At 39.7% G+C, this 13267-nt stretch overlaps 1 pseudogene; it reads left to right on the forward strand.

Moving 5' to 3' along the window:
- The first annotated feature begins 6012 nt into the window (after positions 1-6012).
- On the forward strand, positions 6013-7381 carry LOC102854754 (annotated as a pseudogene).
- The last annotated feature ends 5886 nt before the right edge of the window (positions 7382-13267 follow it).

Raw genomic sequence — 13267 nt, forward strand, 5'->3', positions numbered from 1 at the left:
CTCTGTCATATCCACAATATGACAGATTACAGAAAACTATTTATAAATAATGTTGTTGTTGTTGTTGTTGTCGAGTTGCTTGTGACTTATAGCAACCCTATGTACAACAGCCGTAAACTCTGCTCTGTCCTGTACCAATCGCACTGTCTACAACACACCCATCAGGATTACTCCAGTCACCGAATCAATCCACCTCCTAGAGGGCCTTCCCCTCCTGTGCCTGCCCTCCATCCTCCCAAGCATGATGTCCTTCTCCAAGGACCGGTCTCTCCTTACAACATGACCAAAGTATGTCAGACGAAGCCCCAGAATCCTTGCCTCCAAGGAACAGCTTGGTTTAACCCTCTCCAGGTTGAATCTGTTTGTTTTCTTAGCAGTTCATGGTACCCTCAATACTCTTCTCCAGCACCACAGCTCAAAGGCATCAATTCTCCTTCTGTCCTCCCTAGTCATTGCTCAACTCTCTGATGCATAACAAGTGATTGTAAAGACCATGGCCTGTATCAGATGTACCTTAGTCTCCATTGCTCTTCAGTACTTTGGAGACGTCCCTAACAGCAGACTTTCCCACTGCAATACGTCTTTTAATTTCCTGGCTACTGGTGCCAAGAGTGTTGATTGTGGATCCAAGCAGACTAGAACTGTGAACAATCTCAATCTCTTCACCTTCCATCCTGACGTTGCCAATTGGTCCAGTGGTGAGAATCTTTGTCTTCTTGACATTGAGCTTCAATCCATATTGAAGGCTGCAGTCTTGGTCGTGGGACACTTAGGGCAGAAAGAAAGCTTCACAGGCAGAATTAAAGGCAGCACAACAGAGCTGAAAATCTCCGCCCACACAGGTAACAGTAGAGCACCCCCAAGGAATGTGACTATAAATAATAGAAAACAAAATATATATTACAAGTTTTTGAAAGAATATTATGTTGTATTTGCAGATTTTGCCTTATTCTCTCCAAGAAAATTAATATTCTACAGTAACTTTGTTGAGATAAAGCAAAATATTTTGGTTTCAACGACTATAAGAGTACTTAGGGATAAACATAATTATACACATAAAGGAAGATTCCTGCATAAGAATCAGATTTACTACATCTATGCAAGCAATCAATAGAGAAACTCAATATCAGCAATCAAAACCAGGTCAGGTGCTGACTGCATAACAGACCATAATTTACTCACATGCAAGTTTCAATTTAGACTGAAGAAAATGGAAACAAGTTCTCAAGAACCAAAATAAGATCTTCAGTTTATCCCACCTGAATTTCAAAATCATCTTATGCAACAAACAGAGAGCTATACAAATAAAAGAAAATATCCTGCTCAGGTGTAGCTCCGAAAACTCCATATTGTGAAACTGACAATATTGGAAACTAGCAGACAAGTGATAACAAGCTGTACTGCACTCCCAGAGGCAAGTGGATTGAATACACCAGCTGCACTGCAGGAGGAAAAATGAGTGATCTAGGCTCTCTATGAGTGGATTGATTCAATGACTAGGATAATTGGGATGGGAATGTCAGAGACAGTGAGATTGGCACAGGACAGAGCAGAGTTTAGGGCTATTGTACATAGGGTCGCTATGAGTCGCAAGAGACTCAACGGCACATAACAACAACAGCTAAGAAAATGTACAGGTTCATCCTCGATGGGGTTAAACCAGGCTGCTCCTTGGAGGCAAGGATTCTGAAGTTTCATCTGACATACTTTGGACCTGTTGCAAGGAGGGACCATCATGCTTGGGAGGGTGGAGGGACAGTGCAGGAGAGCAAGAGCCTCTATGAGGTGGATTGATTCAGTAACTGGTGTAATTGGGATTGGTGTATTGGAAATAGTGCGATTGGCACAGGACAGAGCTGAGTTTAGGGCTATTGTACACAGGTTCTCTATGAGCTGCAAGCGACCAGATGGCATAACAACAAGAACAACAACAAGGAAAATGGAAAGTTTACATTGTAGTTATACAGTCAAGTGAGAACAAGCTCATAGTTGACCCTCAAGCTGGTTTTCACAGTCTCTAGATTGGATTTAGGAAAAGATTTCCTATCTTTCTCTACCGCAGAGTATCTATCTGGTGGCCTCAAACTGTGTGCGTTTTGGATAACAATGCAACTCCTTGCCACTAAGCCACCAGACCTCCCTAAGGAAATGTTTAAACACAAATAAAACAAATCTTGAAGTACTGACAGATATAACAAGTAAAGACTAGGGAAGGTAAAAAGAGTTAGTGAATGTAATTTAACTTGATATTTCTTTAACAAGTACAATTAAATTCACAAAAGGAAAATTTTTCTTCTCAAACCATGTATAGCAATGTTTTTTGGTTTGGAAACAGTATTTGCTGAAAAGAAATAGAAGAAAAAAATCATTTGTATCACATCTTAGTCTTTTCTCCTCAGAGGAGCCTGGGACTGTTCACATTTGCTCGTCTGCTAAATGACACTAACCTGATGAATGTTATTAGAACTACAAAATTTTTATTAAAATTTTATTAAAATTATTCTTATTATAGGGAGAAGTACAATTAATAGAAATAAATTGTGTGAAATTTTGCAATCTGTTATGTTCCATCTTGTCGCAGACCGAGGGTCCCAAAGAATAGAGTAAACTTATAATTATTAATAATGAGACAAACAGCCAGGAATGAGATAGAGCAGAGAGCATAAAACAGGGGGTCAGCAGTTCTCGACTGAAGACCTCAAGCCAAACTTCTCTGTCTTTTTATTCAAAACCAACAGGAAGTAAGTTACAAAAAATGGAATGCAAATGAAGCCAATCTATTTAAACCTTGATGCCTCAGGGTGAATTCCAGCCCAAGAAGTAACACTCCATCTGTAGGGGGCCCCTTGCTGTTTCCTGTTTTGCAGGGAACGAACAGCTCACCTTCTAGGATCTGCCACAAGGGAAATCCTAACTTATATATTTGTAATTTCTTCAATTCCTGAACAAGGGTTTTCATATAATATTTGGTATCAAGTTTGGCTTCCCACACCATCTTATAATACAGTATGTATTATAGTAAAAAACCACTTCTGAAGTTACTCTTTAAAAAAAAGAAACATCATGACAGAAAGGAATCGTTAATAACAGAGCCAGAAAAAAATTGCAGCAAGTGGTACTACCATTCTGCTCAATCCTAGACAACAGGGTTTAATTGGAGTGGCAAAATACTCCTTTACTGAGTCTATACACAGATCAAAAGAAGAGTCTAGACACAGAACAAAAGAAGATAGAATACACAGAATCACTTTACCTTCAGGACCATAGTCACTGATCTACCGTGAGTTGATTTTTATATGTGGTGTGAGATCCAGATCCCATTTCAGCTCTTTGCAGGTAGAAGTCCAGTTTTTCCCAGCATAGCTTGTTGAAGAGGTTATTGTTTCCTCACTTGGTAGGTTTTATTTCCTTGTTGAATACAAGTTGATCATAGATAGAGATGGGTTGATTTGTGAGTTCTTTATTCTGTTCCATTGGTCTATGTGTCTGTCATTGTAAGAGTACTATACTGTTTTGGTTATAGCTGTGTAGTAGGTTTTGAGATCAGGGAGTGATGTGCTTTTCCAGATACTACTATTATTGTTGTTTCGATTTTTTTTAATTTTTTTTATTAACCTACCTCAATGAGGAATGTGTTTTGAGATCAAGCAGTGTTATGACTCCCAGTTCATTTTTATTTTTCAGAAATGTTTGTGTATTCTTTTTCCTTTCCAAATAAACTTGACAATTTCCTTTTCTATCATATATCAGGAGCAGTGCCCATATTTAACAGGACAGCAAACAATAAAATTTATGGAGGATGCGGAGAGATTAGAAGAACTCTTTATACTGTTGGTGGGATTGTAAAATGGTACAACCATACTGGAAGGCCATTTGGCCTTTCCTCAAAAAACTGAACATAGAAATTTCATATGCTAAAAACATATACTGAGGAAAATAGAGTTGAAACACAAAAGAAGATTTGTACACTGATGTTCATAATAGTATTACTCACAATAGCACAATAGCTATTTCCAAGAGAATGGGAAAAGTCAAAATTCCCATCAATAAAAAATGGATAGAGAAATTGCATTACATTCACACAATGGAATACTATGCAGCACTCAGGAGCAATGATTTCTAAAAATACTATATAACATGGCAGAAGCTTGAAAGCATTATGTTCAGTGAACTCAGTCTCATAATAACTCCATAAGACCTTCTTTAAAATTAGAAGGGTAATTAGTAAGATAATTTTTAAATCATATATCAAAATTATACATCATCCAGGAAGAATGCAAAAGGTCATTACAAAGGCAGAGAAGCAAGAAAATATTAAAATGGATGTCAGAAGAAACTCTAAATCTTGCACTAGAGTGCTGAAAAGCCAAAGCAAAAGGAGGAAATCAAGATATTAAGGAGTTGAACAGAAGATTTTGGAGGGCAGCGAGGGAAGATAAATATTTCAATGAAATGTGCAAGGAGCTGGAGTCAGAAAAATCAAAAGGGCCAAACTCACTCAGCATTCCTTAAGCTCAAAGAACTGAAGAACAAATTCAAACCCCAAGTTGCAATACTTAAGGATGCTTTGGGCAGAATATTAATTGATGCAGGAAGCATTAAAAGAAGATGGAAAGACTATAGAAAGTCATTGTACCAAAAGAAATTTATGGACACTGAAAAATTTCATGAAACAACATATGAGCAAGAGCCTGGGGTGATGAAGGAAGAAGTTCAAGCTACTCAGAAAGAATTGGCAAAAAACAAGGTCCCAGGAATTGATGGCATACACATTGACATATTTCAACTTGCAGATGCTGCCCTGGATGTGCTCGCCAAGTTGTGTCAAGAAATCTGGAGGACAACCACCTGCTGACTGGAAGAGATCTATATTTGTTCCAATTCAAAAAAAAGGTGGGTGACCCAACAGACTGTGGAAATTATTGAACAATATCACTGATATCACATGCAAGCAAGATTCTGCTGAAGATTATCCAAAAACAACAGGAATAGCACAACAACAGAGAACTCCCTGAAGTCTATGCTGGATTTAGAAGAGGCTGTGGCACTAAGGGTATTATACTAGCTAATATCAGATGGATCTTGGCTGAAAGCAGAGAATACCAGAGCAATGTCCATCTGTGTTTCATTGACTATGCAAAGGCATTTGACTGTGTGGATCACAACAAACTGTAGCTGACTTTAAGAGGAATGGAAAATCCCAGAACACTTGATTGTGCTTATGCAAAACTTATACTTGGACTAGGAGGCAGTCGTTAGAAAAGAGCAAGGAAACACTGCATGGTTCAAAATTGGGAAGGATGTGTGTCAAGGATGTATCCTATCTCCATATCTTTTCAATCTATATGCAGAACAGATTATCCTGGAGGCTGGGCTCTATGAGTGTGGCATCAGGATTGGAGGTAGACTTACAAACAATCTTCGCTATGCAGATGACACAATCCTACTTGCTGAAACTGAGGAGGACCTGAAGTGCTTGCTGCAGAAGATCAAGGATTGCAGCTTTCAATATGGATTGAAGCTCAATGTCAAGAAAACAAAGATTCTAACCAGTGGGCCATTTGACATCATCATGATAGATGGTGAAGGGATTGAGACTGTTGACCCCTTTAGTTTGTGTGGCTCTACAATCAACACTCTTGGTATCAGCAACCAGGAAATTAAAAGACGAATTGCAGGCGGCGGGGCGGGGCCCCTCCCTCTCCAGCGGTGCAGGACAGTGTCTAGGTCTGGGCAGTTGGGGAGCAGGGCCGGAGAAGATGGGGTCCCCAAGACGTTATCCGGCTCTGTTAGACTTGGTTGTGCAGCCATCGTTTCCTGGCGCGACCCTTGTAATGGTGCTGAGAAGAAGAAAGCGCCCGTGACAGGGGGTGAGGAGGCCCGGTGACAACGGATCTGGCGGATCTGGCGAGCTGGTGGCCAGCTGGGTGAAAGGTCACAAAAGGAGGCGGTGGCCCAGTTTGATGCCTTAGGAGCAGCCCCGCAGGGCGGAGCCTCCCCTCCTAGAGTGATGATAGCCTGAGTCCCAAGAGACAGTGCCTTGCTCATCCAGTCTTAGATTACACATCAGCATCACCAGCTCCCTCTCCACCAATGCGACCATAAGAGATGGCATCAGATAGGCAGCCCCCTTCATTTGGACCAAGCCAACAACACTTCTTAGGGGAAAGATGCAACACACCTGCACACAACAGAAGTCCTTCTGTCAGGCGCCAGAGAGGAAGAAGGGATTGACTATCTCAACATTATTCCATTAGTCAAAATGAAAACTATCACTATCTCCCATATGCACAACAGCAAGCAATAGAGGAACCTCGAGCCTTCCACCCTCCAAATGTATCTCCCTGTTTGTTACACCCTGCTGCTCATCCACCACAGCAGAATGCAGTAATGGTTTACATACATGATCAGCTCCATCAAGGCACAGTCCCTGTTTCTTACACAGTGATGAGAGTGCCACCACATGGGATTCCCCTCTGCACAGGCCAGCACATCCCAGCTTGCAGTGCTCAGCAGGTCCCAAGATGCTCTGTGGTTTTCAGTGGACAGCACCTCCCTATCTGCAGCATGCCTCCTCCAATGCTTCAGGCATGTTCTGTTCAGCACTTGCCAGTACCATATGCTGCATTCCACCCCTTTTTTCTAGTGACCCATTTCTGTTACATCCTCCTCACCTTTTCCCACATCATCCTTTTCATTTGCAAACACCAGGCCAGTTCATCCCTTTCCAAACACTGCAGTCACATGGCCTCTACAGAGGATAGAAAATGAAGTAGAACTCTTAGGAGAACATCTTCCAGTTGGAGGTTTCACTTACTCCCTCTCCGCCCACCCACCAATGCCACTTCCATCAGTTCCTCTGCAATTCTTAGAACATGATCCTTTGCACCAGGAGGTGTCCTTTGGAGTACCTTATCCCCCATTTATGCCTTGGAGGCTCACAGGAAGTAGGAGATACAGATCCCAGCAGCCAATACCACCTCCCCCTTATCAGCCTGCTCCCCTATGTGCTATCAATGCTTCCAGTGCCACATTCAGTAGGCCCATCTTTTAGCTTTGAATTGCATGTGGAAGATGGAGGAGTAGAAAATTATGAGGCCCTGCTCAATCTTGCAGAGTGACTGGGAGAGGCAAAGCCTCGTGGTCTAACAGAAGCAGATATTGAACAACTTCCTTCTATCGGTTCAATCCTAACAACCACCAGTCAGAAAAGACTTTGTGTGCATTGTATATGTGTGATTTTGAATCAAGGCAGCTACTTAGAGTCTTAACCTGTAACCATGAGTTCCATGTCAAATGTGTTCACAAATGGCTCAAGGCAAATTGAACTTGTCCAGTGTGCCAAGCTAATGCTTCGGAAGTGCATCGGGATTCAGAGTGACTGACCGAAGAGCACAAATTTGATTTGGGTGTTCCTTATCACATGTATATATGGACTATCCAGTGAACTTAATCTTGGAGGCTTCCAGCCCTCCGTTTACCAAAACGGTCAATGAATCTTTCTTCGCACTGTGTGACTTAATCAACTATAAAAGTTTACAATTAGTCTTCACAGTTATGGGACTGTTATACTAACCATGTGATTGGAACTCCAAAGAATTTCTTTAGCTTAATTTTGTGTGTGCACTAACATTCCCTGGTTTTTGTGTGATCATTCTGAGTGTTACTGTAAGATTACAGTGGACATGATCTTTTAGCATGTGCTTTTACAAAAAGTGGTAGCTCCAGATGATATAGCAATCTACGTTATATAGAGCCTTCAGAAACTGTGGGTGAAAATGAATGCAGTGGTATGCCTGTTGGCAGTAAATGTCTGTGTGTGTGTGAGAGAGAAAATGTGTGCAAATACTTGTTTAAGGGCATGGTAGCCAATTTGTGCATGAGATCCTATATATCAGCATGTACTAAGAATGTGTGCGTAGTTTTAATTATGCTGCAATGTATACTCTGCTGTGTTATTTAAACAGCACTAGTACTATACACTGGGTTTTTTCCCTTTTGTGTTTGCTGTTGCACACTGATTGCTAAGGGTGCATCAATTATGAGCATTGAAAACTCCATCCCCTTTCCACCTGTGAATGGAATGAGAAAAGCCTTCTCCCTTTGCTGTAGGCAGCTGTCACCTTCTCTTCATTGGTGGTCTCAAGTGGGTCACTTAAGAAAAAGTGTAACAGGTTCTCACCCCATGACCCCGGGTTTTTTATTCTGTTGTGGAAAAATTTTTAAATCTACAACTTACTGTTTCCAAAAAAGAAGGTACAATATCATACATCATCAGCAATATTAGCATTTGCATCAATGTCAATATGTTGTTTTCCTTTACATTTCTGGTACGCTTGTTACAGAAAGTACCTGTGATTATTTTTTTTCTTAAATATTTAGATATGTAGTCTATTTTGAAGATAGTTGAGTAATATATTTCTAAGAATGCCAATGGTCCCGTGAAGTCTCACCTCTTAGACTTCTTCCAGAACAACAACAGTTAACTCAGCATGACTCCTGAAACTTGTTCTTTGTTCAAGCTAAAAGAAAACTCTATTTCTTATTATATTAATTCCCCATGCTCCAATTTTGAAAGTTGTCTGGATATTCTCTCAGTAAATGTGCTTCTCATTGAAACCCTTGTGTTCGAGATAGATCAAGTGCTGTGACAGCTCTTACTCCTTAGTCTTGATTTGTTTTGATGGTTTTACTGTTTTTCTTTTAAACTCTTGTTTGAGAAAAGTTCAATACAACAGATGTCCAGAATGATTGTAGTATAAAAGAAGATTTGATTTTTGTATTAAAAAAGTAATGCTGTGAAACAGGAATTGACCTTAATTTAGTTGATCTGACATAATACATAGCTGTGTGTGTGTTTTTTTAACAGATTCATTGCACATAATTAAGGTTATTTGAAGTCATTTTTCCAGGCATGTTTCGATTCCCTTCATCTGTTAATGTATTTTGCATTGTCTGCCTCTTTCTGGTGTCATTGCTTTGTTTGCAATAGCACAAGCTACATAATTTCAAGCCGGATTGTGATCCCTTGCTGCCAGCCCCACTTCCACTTGGCCCTGTGTCAGTTTTCCATTCAGTGTTAAATACTTGTTACTGCCCTGCTGCTTGCCCTCCCATGAAGTCTCCATAAGTTTATCACAGCCTAAAGTAAAGCCAGTTTACACAAAAGCACAATTTTGCCCTTTTGCAGACACTGTTGCCTCTATCTAGTCATACAAATACAATTTTGCATACTTTGTGTTTGCCCATAGATTTGTTAGTGCATCAGAAATACATCTTAGTAGTGGTAAATGGCACATACTATTTTAAAATCAGTAGGATAGCCCCATTTGCTCCTGATGAGCAAAAAATGTGTTCTTTTCTTTTACTTGACTGCAATTATAAGGAGTCACTGAGTATCCTTCTTTCACTTTTTGAGCTGAAGCCTGAGCATCTCCTGCCTCTCTAATTAATTTTGGTATTTGAAGTCCTTTCCAAACTTCCTCTAAATCTTGGTTATGAAAGATTATGACAGATAGATTTACTAATTCATTAGAGTATTCCTGGGGGCCAAGGACACACTGTTGCCATTTCCTGCAGATATCTGGACTATATGCTGACTAGTTAAGAAAATATGTGTTTAACACTTCTGTTGACTCAATACCTAAATTGCTATGTTGCTAGAATATCTCTGCTAAAGGACTGCAGAGAGTGCAGGGACTGATTGTCTCCTTTGTCTAAGTAACCTTGGCAAGTTCAGAAAAAATGTACTGGCTTTGGACTACTTCATATAGAGGTAAGAAAGGAGGCTACAGAGAGTGCTCTATAGGAAGGATTGAAACTTGTTGGAATACAGAGGAGAAGACAGAGAGGATATCTTTGTCCTTGCTTTTGTTTACTTAGAGGATGTCACACCTACATTGCTCAGTTGCACACAGAAGTCACAACAAAGAAAGACCAAATCTTTGCCTATAAAAAATGCCTGATTATAAGACTTCAGACCACCTGCTTTCCTTTTTGATTAAACATCAGAGATTCATTAAAAAGCCATTTCACCATCCTCTTAAGGGATAAAAAAACTCAAAACTGTTTGACCCTGAAAGAGAGGAGAAAGGAAAGTTCCTCAGGGTGTTGCATTCCATAACTACAAAGGACTCTAATCTCTGGCCTTTAAAGGGCATTTCCTAATGAAGCCTATTTTCGTGGGAGATGTCTGATTTCCTCTCTCCTGCCCAGACCATCTATGGCCTGCTGAGTGCCACCAGTAGCAGTCTCTGGCAGACATTCCCTCCTTTTCTGTCTGTTTCTTCTTGTTACCGGAAATGATATCCTTAGAACCCATAAATAAATACACTCTGGTGTGGTGCCATTGCGCCTGGTCTCAAATCTCTTACATTATCATGATCATGACTAGAATCTTCAAGAAAGAAAGTTCCTGTTGTTGTTGTTATGTGTCATCGAATAGCTTTTCACACATAACTACCCTATGTATAGCAGCTCTGAAGCCTGCCTTGTCCTGAGCCAGTCTCACTACTTCCAACACACATACATTAACCACCATTCCCCACTTACTGTATCAACCCATCTCATGCAGGGTCTTCCTCTCTTGCACTGTCCCTCCACCCTTCTGAGCATGAAGTCCTTCTCCAAGGACTGATCTCATCTGGCCATGTGCCTAAAGTATGTGAGATGGAACTTCAAAATCCTAGCCTCCAGCCCATGTTTATTGCAGCTTTATTCACAATAGCAAAGAGCTGGAAACAACCCAAATTCCCATCAAAAAATGAATGGCTAGAGAAGCTTTGGTATAGTCACACAATGGAATACTATGGTGCATTGAAAACCAAGGAACTTATGAAATATTATACAAAATGGGTAGCCATGGAGGACATTATGGTAAGTGAAATATCTCAGTCACAAAAGGACAAATAATGCATAGTGCCATTGTTGTAAAGCAGGACTGACACTGGAGTTGGGGGCAATCTAAGAGAGGATAATTAATGTATACTGCATTGAAACAGATGAGGGAGGTAACTGTTTAGGAGGAATATATGATTAGGTATTATTGTCATTACAAGAGTCTAGTGTGAAAACTGCATAGTGGAGTGGACTGCGGGGGGGGGGGAGGAATTTTATAAAAATGATTTTTTTTTAACTTTTCAAAGAGAAAAGCAACCTGGGAGGAAGGGTGGGGAGGGAGGAAAGTGTGTAACTATGAATGATTGGAAATCCAAAGTCTCTGTAAACTTTCATTAAAATAATTTTTTTAAATAAAAATCCTAGCTTCCAAGAACAAACTTGGTTTCACCCTCTCCAAGACAGACCTATTTTTTAGCAGTCCATTCAAGACTCTTCCTCAACACCACAACTCAAAGGCATCAATTCTTCTTCTGTCGTCCTTAGTCATTGTCTAGCTCTCTGATTCATAACAAGTAATTACAAGTACTGTGGCCTGGATTAGGCACATCTTAGTCTCTAGACTGAAATCATTGTTTCTCAGTAGTCTGGAGAGGTCCCTGACTGCAGATTTTCCCAATGCAATTCATCTTTTGATTTCCTGGCTACTGCTGTTAAAGAGTGGTGATTGTGGAGCTGAGCAAGCTATAATTATAGGCCTAAATTATGCTTCAAAACACCATCTACATAAGACCATTATTGTAAAAAATAAATGAAGGATAACTGCACAAGTTGTGTAAACACGTTCAAAATGGTAAGAGGAAGGGGTGGGGAAAGGAGAAGGAGAGAAATTACTAGGATAGCAGAATAGGAGGATGGTGGTGAAGAAATAGGAAAGATGAGATGGAGACTTGAAAAGATGAGGTAATAATAGACATAGATCAACAGTAATCAATTAAATGAGATAAAAGTTTTATGCAAATCAATAAAAATGTAAGAAGGGAAAAAACCCAAACACTATCTACCAGAATAACTTTACATAATAACGCATTAATGACAGTATAAATTTCTTCTTCCTTCCCAAGTTATGAAACAAGTTAAGTTAGAGAGAAGAGTCTTTATGTCCTATGAAATAAGTAAATTAAAGAGTCATTGGTGGATAGTTTTTCAAGCTAACAAACTTTTCAGATAGATGAATTATTCATCAAGTCTAGAAGCCAAGCCCAAACAGAGTAGTAATGAATGGCCAAAAAGCCAATGGGCTTTATTGGTGAAGCAGATTTCATCCAGGAAAGACATTGGGAGGGCCAGAAAACACCTCAGCTAAAAATAAAGCAATGTGGTGGAATAAAGTATAGTGATTGTTGGCGTTAGGTATGCAAGAATTATGAATTTTCTTATCCCACAACTTATATTACATGTCTTGAAGAACCCCAGGTTGAGCTGTGAACAGAATGACACATCTAAAGTCCATTCAGATGCTGAAAGATTTGCCCATATATGTGTGTCTTTCTGGTCAAGGAAATAAGTTTTATGTGAGACCCTGCACACCATGGAAATTGATCCCAGACACCTAAAAGAAAGAAGGAGTGTTCTTTTCTATTATTATTATATTAATTTTAATGAATATTTACAGAGATTTTGGGTTTTCATTCATTCATTGTTGCACTATTTTCTCTACAAGAAGGAGTGTTCTTTGTCTTCAGACTCAACTCATTGTCCAAGACCGTTAAGATAAATATATTTTCAATTCTGAAACTGGCAGTCTCAGTGTTCAAACATGTAAAAGGAATACAGGAGAAGAATGGTCCACAGCCCCAGAGTTAGGTACTTTTGGCATCTTCTCAAGGAGAAGGAAAATTCCTGGATTTCGGCACCAAATGTTGAGGTACCAGGGTGTTTCCAGACCTGACTTGTTAGGAAGCAATCTTCCTAGATTGCTTCTGAAGATTGCTTCCTAAAATGACTGTTGCGAGATTAAAGAAAGAACATACAGAACACGCAGAAAAATATTTAAAGACAGAGGTAAGTTTATTAAGAAAAACACTCTCAGAAGACAAGACCTTACTAAATGAGAGGAGGTGTGTTTTTTTCTTTCTGGGGCCCTGAATTTTATGGGTATTGGCATTTCCTGGTTATGCTCAAATACCTGCACCATGTGCAATGGGAAGATTTTGGTTTTTTGGTTTGTTTGGGTTTTTTTTCACCCAGAAAAGACATTTTGTGTGTGTGTGTGTGTGTGTGTGTGTGTGTGTGTGTGTGTGTGTTGAATCAATACTTGAGATGTTAAAATAGAAATGGAAAAAATATTTTTATAGAAACAATTTTTCACTAATTTTTCATTCCCTTGAGACAAAAGGGAAACTCTTGCTAATAACTAAAAGAAAGAAAA

Source organism: Elephantulus edwardii, unplaced genomic scaffold (assembly GCF_000299155.1).
Source record: "Elephantulus edwardii isolate Elephantulus edwardi_28Jun2011 unplaced genomic scaffold, EleEdw1.0 scaffold00196, whole genome shotgun sequence".
Taxonomy (NCBI): Eukaryota; Metazoa; Chordata; class Mammalia; order Macroscelidea; family Macroscelididae; genus Elephantulus; species Elephantulus edwardii.